This window comes from Chlamydotis macqueenii, chromosome 15 (assembly GCF_036417535.1).
Source record: "Chlamydotis macqueenii isolate bChlMac1 chromosome 15, bChlMac1.mat, whole genome shotgun sequence".
Lineage (NCBI taxonomy): Eukaryota > Metazoa > Chordata > Aves > Otidiformes > Otididae > Chlamydotis > Chlamydotis macqueenii.
The window spans coordinates 3,918,778-3,930,015 of NC_141570.1; the positions used below are offsets into that span (position 1 = coordinate 3,918,778).

General features: G+C 53.6%; 1 long non-coding RNA gene across 1 annotated transcript; it reads left to right on the forward strand.

Annotated features, from left to right (window-relative positions):
• Window positions 1-575: 575 nt before the first annotated feature.
• On the forward strand, window positions 576-2,981 carry LOC147598827 (uncharacterized). The gene is made up of 2 exons (XR_015260240.1): window positions 576-685; window positions 2,149-2,981. It is a non-coding gene; the product is annotated as an uncharacterized LOC147598827 (long non-coding RNA).
• The last annotated feature ends 8,257 nt before the right edge of the window (window positions 2,982-11,238 follow it).

Below are 11,238 nucleotides of genomic sequence, written 5' to 3' on the forward strand. Positions count from 1 at the left end.
GTGCGGGCATGGCTGTGAAAGGGGTTCAGAGGAACCTGAAAGGGAGGACCTGGTTCATCAGCTCCCATCCTCAGCCGTCAAAAACCACCAGGGTCATCCAGGAGAGTCAACAGCGCATCCGTTTCACGTGCCCCTTGGTGGTTTTCACCCTTGTCACAACCTGTCACCATACCTGTGGCAAAGCCATTGCACAGAAGGGAGCAGGGGAGTTCAAGAACATGACTCACGTCCCAAGGCTTTGAATTTTTTGAGACTTGTTCCATGTTGGGAGCAGACTGTGTCCCACACTCCAGCCAGCCTTCCTTCCCCCATCCACATATCTGAACTAGCTTTAATGTTGTCAAGGCAACAGTCAAACTGCTGACGGTGAGTAGTCTGTCAGTGTCCAGCTACCTGAAGATGTGCCTCCTGGGGACCTGCAGAGCCTCCTGGGGACCTGCAGTACCCGCTCAGCTTGCTGCTCCCTGCAGAGGCAAAGCCGATTTCATCACTACTGTGCATTACTGAGATTAAAGGGAACACAGGCTACGCCGCAGCTTTGTTTCGCTGTGTGGACACGCTGCCCGAGCCAAGGGCTCTTCTCCTTTCCACCTCTGCAGCCCTTGTGATGACAGCCCCGAGCGATGCTTCGCGCCAGCCCTGTGAGTCACGCCGTCTGCACAGGAGCTGGAGGAGTCAGTCTGGGGTAAGAGGGAGAAGCCCCTGGGGTGGGCGGGGGACTCTTTGCCAGCAGGGTCTGGTTGTAGAGGCTGCTGCTTGGGCTGAAGTCAGAATAGCTTGGCACTGGTTAGACATGATGATGGTCCTTCTGGTGATCTCCCTTTCTTCACCATCCTGAAAACCTTGGTGGTCTAAAAATAGATGTGTGCAGGGACTCCAAGGCAGCAATGCTGCACCTTTGGAAACTGGGGCTAGTGACACTATCAATTGCTGCTCTGTCTGCTGCTCTGGGATGAATTTCACCCACAAAGCAGGAAGGAGAAACTTCCCTCCATTTCCATTTCTGATCAGGCAGAGATAGGGAACTACAGCAGCTCAGCAATAATTTCCACCCCCCGCCCCGTGGATACAGTTAAACGTGTAGACTTGCTGGTTTTAGATGCCCATATTAGCAATGTATTTTTGGGACAGGATTCTGTGGGCCCTTTCCACAGAAGGCTCAGGACTACGCAGTATCTGTCACCTCCCTGAAATACGTGGACTAGCGTGGTCTCTGAAACAGATCGATGAAATGTTCAACCAAACACCTACGGAAGATAAATGCATGTGACTGAAAATAGTCCATACTTGCATCAAACAGACTTTCCTGGGAGCAAGTCTCAGACCTTTATGGAACTGTCAATTCTTTATGCCACACCATCCTTTTACAGCTGGGAAAACTGAGGCACGGCATGACGACAACTTAAATCTTCAGAGTTGTCCACCCATTGTCAGTCCAGTCTTTGGCAGACAAAGTGCCTACAAAAACTATTTTATTCTGGCCTTTCAGTCTGAAGTCAGTCGCAGTGACTGGTGCTTGGCTTCTCTAAAGGCAGCCCTCAGCTGTGCTGGTTGGGTACCCAGAGAAAATATCTGTTTTAAAAGCTTAGGTGTAAACGTAGTCCCAAAAGCCGTGGGTCGAGGAAGTGGTAAGGCTGTGCCAACAATTGGGGATGCATCACAATTCTGAAATTTGATTTCCCAAAAATCAGATGGAATTTAATAAACTTACAGTTAAACTACCTGTGAGTTCAAGTCTACACGTTATAAAAGGGTGACTATAAATCCAAACAGGCTTCCAGCCGACCTGCAGGCACTGTGCTTTTCTCTTTTTGCCTCTGCTTGCCGTTCCTGCCCCATGGAGGCGTAAGGTCCTTGCTGATCTCCGCCCCACGCCTCTTCCCAGCAACCACGCACATCAAGTGCCACCAGGCTGTATCCCTGACCCTGGAAGGTGAGTGTTCGCGAGGGGGCTGGCCAGGCTCTGCCGTAGCTGTCCAACGGGCCTGAGCCAGCGCTCGCGTTTTAAAACAGGCAACACGTTCCACGTCCATCAGTTCAGCAGGCTGGCGCGCTGGAGCCTGGTTGGGAAAGCTCTGGGTCCCTCAGGAGGGATTAGATAATGCATCGTTTTGTGGGGATTTCAACTTGTTTTTCCTTTCCTCATAGGGCGTTTTGTGAACTCGGCTGCTGGAGTATAGCGACGAGGCTGAAATGGGAGGACTGTCTAATGGAGCCTTCATTCAGAGTCACGTCTCTGGCCGTGCCCTTCTTGCCAGGGTGGACTGGCGGATTTCATCGGTGAGAAAAGCTGAATCCTTGGCCGGAGCAGCCACCTTGGTGACCTAACTGGTTCTTGGTGGAATTTAAGTTTCATTCTAAAATCATTTCTAGACTCCATGTTTACGATTAATAAATTCTGTGTGTTTGCCACAAGCGGAGAGGATAAAGACTATTACTGTGTTACAGTCTTTCTTGTTTCCGTTGCTCAGCGGATGTGAACTGCCCAAAAAGACAACTGCTTCTGTATCAGTTTAAGTGTTTCTCTGCTATATTCGCCTCAGCTGGAGCGTCTGGGATGCGGTTACTCTGCAAGTATTGCCAGGGTGGGTGTTTCGGGTGAATGCGCTTGGGATAGAGTTTCCAAGCAGGAAGATTCAGATAAACAGCCGCTTTGAGGTGAAAATTAGAGAGTTCGTGTTACACCCACCTCTTGGATTTGTAACTGACTATTCACCCTGAAAATCTGATTCTAAGAACTCAGCATGTCCTGTCAGGAGCAGAATAATACCACAGAAACCGTGGCCAGCTTGAGTCTTCAATGTTGGGAATTGTGATTAACTTCTCAGGAATGTGTCCGGAGCAAGTCATATTTTCAGGGCTTTTTTAGGTAATTATTTCAAACCTTGAATCTGTGAATGGCGATTGTAAACAGTTCTCAGGCAAACATCTTGGTGAAAGATGTGAAATGCATCAATAAATAACGGCTTCTGACCTGTTCACTCGTGTGTAACGTGCAGAAATGTCTGTTCTGACCACACAGGAGGAATGAGCTGCAAAGGGAGCAATCGGATCTCTCCGTGAAGTGATACAGGTCAAAATGGCAAACCTTAAATAGCTGCAAGCTCGCTCAGCCCATGGACAGATCAGCAACAGCTAGAGCTCAGCCAAATTGCTTCCTAGGACGCCTCTTGCTGGGTTTAATGAAATGTCATTGCAGTTCCCATAGCACAGGCCCTGTCCCGTATCGTCCCTGGCCGCGCTGTTCTCCGGCGCATCACCGCGCTCTGTAAATCCCGCTGCGACGGCCTGGGTTGGGCTGCAGCTGCTTCATCCAGCTGCATCCCGTTACAACAATTCTGTGCTCTGGTGAGGAGGTTTTTGAAGGTTTTCTTAGAAATTGAAGGAGACGCGTTCTGCAGTGACGTGTCCTGCTAGCGCTGCACAGTGAGCTCTGCGGGCGGCGGGTCATGGGGAGGGAGCTGGCTGCTAAGCGGGATGTTTGCCTTTGGGGTGGGCTCAGTTTCTTGCTCTGACACAGATTTCTTCATCATCTTAAGTGAGACTGGGAGTCCAGCTTTCCTGCCTGAAGGGCTGATGGGGAGCAGCACTGTGTTTCAGGTTGGAAAATGGTCTTTAGGTAAGGGGCAAATCAGCGTGTATAATACCGACCACGTGGAAGAAGGCTCTGGTCTCTCCCTCTTGGTGCTGCCAGGCGTCCCAGGCTAACCACAGCAGCCAGCCCAGGTGTCCGTAGTGACATTCCCAGTTACAAACAAGGAGGTTGTAAAGGTGCGGAGGGCAGGGTGAGGAACAAAACCTCTTCTGACGGCTTGCTGTAGAGCCTCAGCCTTTGCGTTGCAGCGACAAGCCCTGCAGTAACAAGGAGCTCGGGTCAGCTGCTGCCTTTTGGGGCTGCATTTCAGCAGCAAACGGATCTCTGGTGGTTAGGGGAGGAACGGTATCCGGATCAGAAAGCCCCGCTGAAGGATCACAGGGTTATATAAAGATCCGGCCTAGGAGACTGCAAGATGGCTTTGCATTTATTAGTCATTTAAAAAATCGTGCTGGTTCTGTAATGAAAGCTGCATCCTCATTCCCAGCTGTTGTCTGGTGCTTGCTGGGGGAGATCAGTGTATTCCTGTGAGGGCTGGAGGGCAGTGGCTGCACGGACACGCGGCCGGTCTCTAACCAAACAAGGGCAGATAGCCGCTCCTGAGGCACGGAGGGTCTGGCGGGGAAGATGCCAAGGACTTTCGAACCCCACTGGGTGCTCAGTGAGTCACCGGTCCTGCAGAAGGCAGGCTGTGCGGCTGGACGATCAAAAACTCGACGGGGATGTGGATGCACGTGAAGACAAAGTTCAAGTCTGTCTTTCTGGTGTCTTCTCAGTGCTCAGCTTTTCAGTGGTAGCACTCTTCTAATGCAAGGAACTATGGAGGCAAAACAAACAGCCCCTGAACTTGTGAAGGTTTTTTTTTAAAAGGAAAAATCCCCTGAAACCTCTGGCACGTGGCATCAAATTGACCCCACGCAGAGCGTTGGCAAGGTTGGGAATTTTTAATCTGTAGGACAGACTGTGGCCACTTGAGCTCGTGGAGAGACGCAGAGCTCTGGTGAGTGTCTCTGCTCTAGGTGGACCAGCTGTACCGAGGACAAAGCCAACTTCTCCACCGGGGTTTAGGGGCATCTGCCAAGCGCAGAGGAGTGTGAACAGTCAGAAAACAGGTCTCTGCCCAGGTCTGGAAGGGAGTGGGGATTAACAGCGCACCTCCCCATCCCTTCCTGTCTGTCCTACCTTAGTTCTCCAAACGTATCTGACACGCAGGTCAGGGAGAGCCAAAACCCTGAGAGCCCACCCTAAACCTGAAGCTGGTCTATCGTTTAGTCCTCTCCTAGCCCCAGCCGTCAGCCTCAGGGCTCTACGACTGGTTTTAGCCAAGGACCACCAAGTCCTTACACTTATCCAGAGACCACCGGCAGCCTCAGCCTCATCCTGGACTCACAAAAGGGCCCCGACCCACAAAAGGGCCCTGAATTCCAGCCCTGTCCTAGGACTGTCCCTGGGTCAGTCCCTTCCAGGACCAGCCTGGGGCTTCTTTCCACCCTGTCTCTGACTGGCCCACCATCCACAGCCCTGGACGAGGACACCAGTAAAGCCACAGCCCTACCCCTCATCGTGGGCTGAGATTACCATGGTCTCAACGCGAGCAATCAACAGCTCCATCAGCAGGTCTGCAGGGCCTTCACTGCGTCAGTTTGGGAGATCACCTGCTGGAACGCTCCATTTGTGCCCCGGGCACCTCCTTTTCGCTTCAGGAGCAGAACAGACAAGGCAGAGCAGGCAAGAGGGGGCTTTGCCACTCCTCCTCCCCTTGTTTCCCTTTTTCCCAGGGAGCTGCGTACCTCAGCCTCGGAAAAATGGACCGCACCGGTTCCCTGCCCGCCCGGAGGGACATGCGGAGTTTGAGTCCGTGTTTTTACGTATCTAATCCCTGAATACAGGCTGTCCCAGTTAAAACAAACCTGCTTGGAGGATCACACCAGCCGCTGCCCAGGGGCTGTGCTGGTGTGGAGGGAGCTGCTCCCACCGGCGTGTCCAGGACAGACCTCGGAGCGGCGGAAAGGAGATGGCACAATGAGATGTAATTACTGGGGGCCTCCCCGAAAGCTCGTTACCAACTCAGTGTGCGTACGAGATGTGAAGCAGCTGAAACAGAGGCGAATATCGCCCCTGGGCTTAGCAAAAAAATTAGCCTAGGATGAGGTGGGATATGCGTGTTGAATCCTCTTTTTAACATTTCCTAAGCGTGGCTTTCAAACGAAGGCCCCTAAATACACATTTTAAACCAAGACACTCCTTCCAGTTGAAATGCTGTCCTCAGCTCGGGTGATCAGAGCCGCCGGAGCAAGGTGAGCCTGGCAGGAACAGGGCTGGAACAGAAAAGCTCCTCTCCTCGTCTAATTGTGGTAAAGTGGTATCCAGAGGCTCAAGACCCCGTGATTTTGGTGAGTTTTGTGGTGTTTTCACGGGGTTTCTCTTCCCTGCGTGGTTTACAAGGTACTCCACCCCTTTAGAGAGTGCCTCAGCCTTTCTCCTGCCAGGAGCCCTGGAGCAAGGCCACACGTGACTTATACAAAATTCTGTGGGTTTTTCAGTAAGTCCAAGGTTTCTCCATCACTCCGCTACGCCTCATCCCCAAATTCACCATCGGTTTCTCTGTGTCAGTTCCTCAAGTTACAGATTCAAGGCCCAAAGGAATAATTATTACTTGGCCTTGTTAAAAAAAAAAAACAAACCCTCTAAGATTTTTAGCCATAGGTGATTATAGTTTCCGCAGCTGAATAAATCAGTGTCCCGTAACTGACAGAGGATAATGGATTTAATAAATAGCTATGATTAAGTCTGATGTTATTTTTAAATAATTTCAAAAACTGTTACTCTAATCCCTCCGCGGCTGGCAGAAGGGATGCTGCTTAGAAGTTAAAATTAGTTCCTTAACGTTCAGCCTGGTGTGGAGTTACAGCCTCCCAGGGCTGCGCCGGTTTTCTGGGGCATCCGCTTACAGCCTCTGCCTAACGGACGTTAACAGCCGCCTTCGGCAAGCGGGAAGGGGCTCCCACAGCTCCCAGTGCTGCCTGTTCTCCTTCCCGGGGCTCGGCGAGCTCGGCGCGAGCTCCTGCCGGCTCCAGCCCAGCTGATGGGGCGATGGCGTGGCGTGACACTTCGCGGCGTTACCCACTTTACAGGCTGTCTTCCTGCACAGCAGTTCCCTTCTCCCTAATTCCCAGGGAATTCCCAGCTCTGCCAGGCCTCTGTATCAATAAATATAGATCTCGTCTGTATAATATCAATGTGACTTTTTTTTTTCCCCCCAGCACTTACATTTCTGAGTGAGTGATCACGTTTCTTGGCTGAAAAAAGGCACTGAACAACGCTTTGCCTTGAAAAGCACCACGCAGAGGGACGAGTTTTCTGCTCCGTGTCAGCTCACAGAACTATTAGGTGCAAATAGTCCATTTACTCAACCAAATAAAAACTCCTAGCAAACCTGAACTAGATCACTGCGATGAAGATGTCCCACAGCCCAGCGGGCGACCCCGGCAGAGTTGGTATTTATCAAACCCACATTAATGGGCCAAATTCCGAGGTATTTGAGAGAAAATTAAGCTGCCTTTGAGACAGGCTTTCCTCCTCTTGGTGCCACCCCATCGCAGAGCCCTGGCCTGTTCCTGCACCGCAGGGACGAGGTGCCGGACTGGGGACCAGTATGCCCTGACCTGCTGTAACTGGCAATGCAGGATGCGATGCTGCGCTGCCACCCGCCCTCAGGGACGTCTCTCCTCCTTGTCTACCAGCTCCAACGATCCCTCGGCCACAGCAGGAGCTGGGTCAACCCCCTTGATGGAAACCCATCCTTCTTTCTTCACTTTCCTGTGTTGCTCTCCCTTTGAGTGAGCTGTCTGAACTGACGCACCCCCGTGGCTCCCCGGCTGCAGAGGAGCAGGGGGAGAAAAGCAGGACCGCTTTTTTTGAGGCTGCTACACTAGATTAGGGGAAACAACAAGCTGCACCTTGAGCCTCGGAAAATCCAGCTGTGGTGCTCGGCTTTGCCTCTGGCTCAGCAGGGATAACGGTAAATCCCTTCTCCCACCTGCGTGTCCTGATTAGATAGACTGGAACGGACGGGGGCTGTCGCTTATTGGGTGCCTGCGTAGCGCCTGGCGCAACGCGGCGCTGGTCTCAGCTCAAACCCGCGGCTGCTGCACCAACAACGGGACTGAAATGAATCTGCTGGCAGCGGCCGGGAGGTCACCGCCTGCCCGGTGTCTGCCTCCCCGGGAGGAACTGGTGCAGGCTGCAAAGTCAGCGCTGCCTCCCTCCGGGATCGTGCGCCGGGAGGATGCGTCCCAACTGAAAAAGGAGGAATTTCCAGGCTCCATCCCTGCCACACCTGGGAATTGCCCCACATCCACCAGTGGCAGCTGGCTCAGCACCCCACATGGATATTTCTTTGGTGTTACTGTAACTAATAAATAAAATTTGTTGATGTTAACTTAATGGATTACATTAGAGCTGACGAGAAAATACGCTGTCTGAGAGCAGCCGTGCAGGGGGTTGGCAGGAATCTCTGCCTTTGCTCGCTCCCTGCCAGGTGAGGTTCTCCTTTCACAGAGGGGTTGCTCCCACCGGCTGCGGTGGCCGTGCAACCTCCCGCGACGGAGCCCGGGCTGTCCCTGCCTCTAACCCCGCTGCGGAGATGCCACGTGCTGACATCTCTCCTGACCGGTACTTTTCTCCGCACGCAGTGAGGGTAAACCTATTAGAGAAACGTGAAAAAAACAGAGGAGGAAAAATCAGTGCTGTTGTCTCAGAGCTTAAACCTGGTATTTTCAAATCTGCCACCAGTTTAACTAACCCGCAGTGCCCCGGTGGGAGCACGGGGCGAAGGATGTGGGGTGGGAGGGAGCAGCCACGGAGAAAACCTCTAAACTGGAACCGCAGCTTTTCATACCTGTCACGATGTGGATTTTCAGCATGAGCGCACAAGGCTGGGCTCGGGAGACACTGTCATGTAGATTTAGGGTTTTATCTCCTTTCCTCTCCATTAGCTCTGATACCCTTTTATTATGCTGGAAACCGAAACATGGTTTTTTTTTCCTCCAGCGGTTGTTCCCTCTCCCGTTGGGCAAATATCGATCTGCCCGTGTCCTCAGCACGGGGTTGCAATCGGCCCCGCTCAGCCTCTGCCTGCTCGTGGGGCCGAGCGCGCGGCGGTGCCGCCTCTCACACCATCCGTGACCGAAGCCAAGGTGGGGGAGAGGGGGTTGCGATCAGTTTGCACGTGTTTTTTTCTCTCCCCATCCTCTCCCTCCCCGCGCCGGCAGCGACAGAGCCACCGAACGGGATGGGTCTGATCGCGCTTGGCAGGTGGAGAGGGAACGGAAAGGGAAGAGAGAGAAAGAGCGGCCCAGAACGAGGACAGAGCTCTCGCAGCCTCATTGCACATCCGTATCCCGCAGCTCTCTGGGCAGAGCAGCGATGCTGGGGGCTGGCCTACGCGGGAGGCTGCTCCCGCTTATCCTGGGGCGTGATTTTAAGCCAATTTAATTAAATTGCTTGGCAAGGTTGTGAGGACTCATCTATTTCAGCCTGAGCCAGGCCTGTTTTGATTTAGCGTTGGCTGATTAGGAATTAGCGGAAACAAACCGCTCAGAAAACAAAATTAGAGGGTGCGCACTAACTTTTGCACCAGATTAAGTCGAATTAAAAAGCGATTGAAATGTAATTTCCTTGTCTCGAGCAGCCGAGAAGCAAGATAACGCAACTGGTGGCACTTGAAGCTGAAAAACGTCGGATCTAGGATTAGCGGAACGGGCTTCTCAATGCCCACAAACAACAGCTTCAGCTGGAGATCTCCTCTCAAATCTCCCCCCGTCACCTTCCATGCAAAGCTTCGTACGCCTCGTTTCATTTGCCTTGAAAGGCAGAACTGATGCCCCAGAACTGCCCGCCGTGCTGCAGCCAAGCCCCGCTGCGAGGGGTTGTTTTGGGGGCCGGGACGCCGAGGTCCCCCGTTGGCCGGCGTGGTGGCACGGTGTCACAGCAATGGGGAGGCAGCGCCCAGAGCGTCCCCCGCATCACAGGACATCACACGGGTGCAGGCTGGCGCCTCCCGTGAAGGGTCTGGCCACAACCAAGGCCAAAGAATAAAAGCAGAGAGGAGATGTGGGGAGGGCAGCGCAGGAGGGAAGGCATCGCCGTCCGTCCTCCTCCAGGTGCATCCCGTGGCGAGGGAGCAGCTGCAGCTAACGGGAGGCTGTCCTGGGAAGAGCCAATCGTGGTGGGGAGCCAGGGGGGCATGTGGCTCCATGGGGGCAATAAAAGAGGCAGTTGAGGGTGCTGGTGCATGAGAGAGAGCTGGGGTGAGTGGTTTTTCCTCTTCTATAGGGTGGTGGCTGGCTGTTTGCTCCTTTCCACCTGATGATGAGTGTGGGGCTGGGCTCTGGGGGGGCTGTGCTGGGTCTCTTGCTTGGCTGGTGTCACCAGGAGGGTTGTGGTGCACCTCTGTGGAGGCAGATATCCAAAAAGAAGAGGCCCTTTGGGGTGTTACCGTTTTCTGCTGGAGGGGAAACGGGAAGGGAGGCTGAAGCAGACCTGGGGGTTTGAGAGTATGGGGAGGAGTTGGGCTGAGCTCCTCCTGGTCCCCCAGTGAGCTGGGGGAGGGCTGCAGCTTGGTGGCCGCTGTGTTGGGGTACAGAGCGGATGCTGCTGGGGCAGGCAGTAAGGGGAGAGAGGGTCTCCCCCAAAACCACCTTAAACCTGGAGAGACAATGTAAGAGGAGCTGTAGAGGCTGCTCTGAGCTGTGGGTGTTGGCTGCGAGCCTGGAGGGAGGGAGAAGGTGCAGCACCTGTGTGTGATCAGCCCCTGAGAGTGTTTATGCACAACCAGGCTTCAGGGGACCCTTGGTGATGTCTGGCTGCTCTGAAAACACCTCTCCTTCTGCTGAATGGAAGCCTTGTTGCTTCTGATGAGCTGTCTGAGGGCCTGCTCTTGGTCTTATGTGTGGGCACACCTGTGGCTCTTACTAGGAGAGGTTTAGAAATGGGTTTACCTGACCCTGTTTAACTTTTCACCTGGCAATCCTCACTTGTAGCTGGGTTTCCAGGAGAACTCTCCATGTAGTTGAACTTGGTTGCTTCATGCCACTGCCTGTGACCTTGTGCCTTTCCTACTGGGGGCCTCTGGTGTAGGAAGCCAAGCTGGGCTGTGCGGTGGGGTGAAAGCTGGCTTGGATGCAACTCCTCATCCTTGAATCAGCCCTTCAGCTGATGCTTTTGGAGGCAAGAGGCCTTGCTGGGCTGGAGCGCTGTGTCTGAGGAGCCCTAGGAGCCCTGGATCGGAGCCGGAGGGAGGTGGTGTTACTGTGGGTGTGAGCAGTGGTGTTCGGCTTCCTCAGCAGCTGCAGTTCTGGCAGTCTGCTGTTAGGTGGTAGTTCGTGCTTGGCTGTAGTTTGGTGGCTTAGCGGTGGTGTGTGAGGATCCTGCTGAGCTCTGCTTAGGGCAGGGGACCTTCAGCATCTCCCTTGCTGTGGGTGGGGAAGCAAATGTGTGGCCCAGGCTGCTGGGGGTGGGCCCAGACCCCTCTGTGGATGGAGGTGGCTGTTGCTGTGCAGTTGTGACCCTGATCCTGCTCTGTCCCGAACCCCAAAAGCAGGTGAAGGCTTTCAGCTGGCACCTCTCTCAAACCTGCCAAG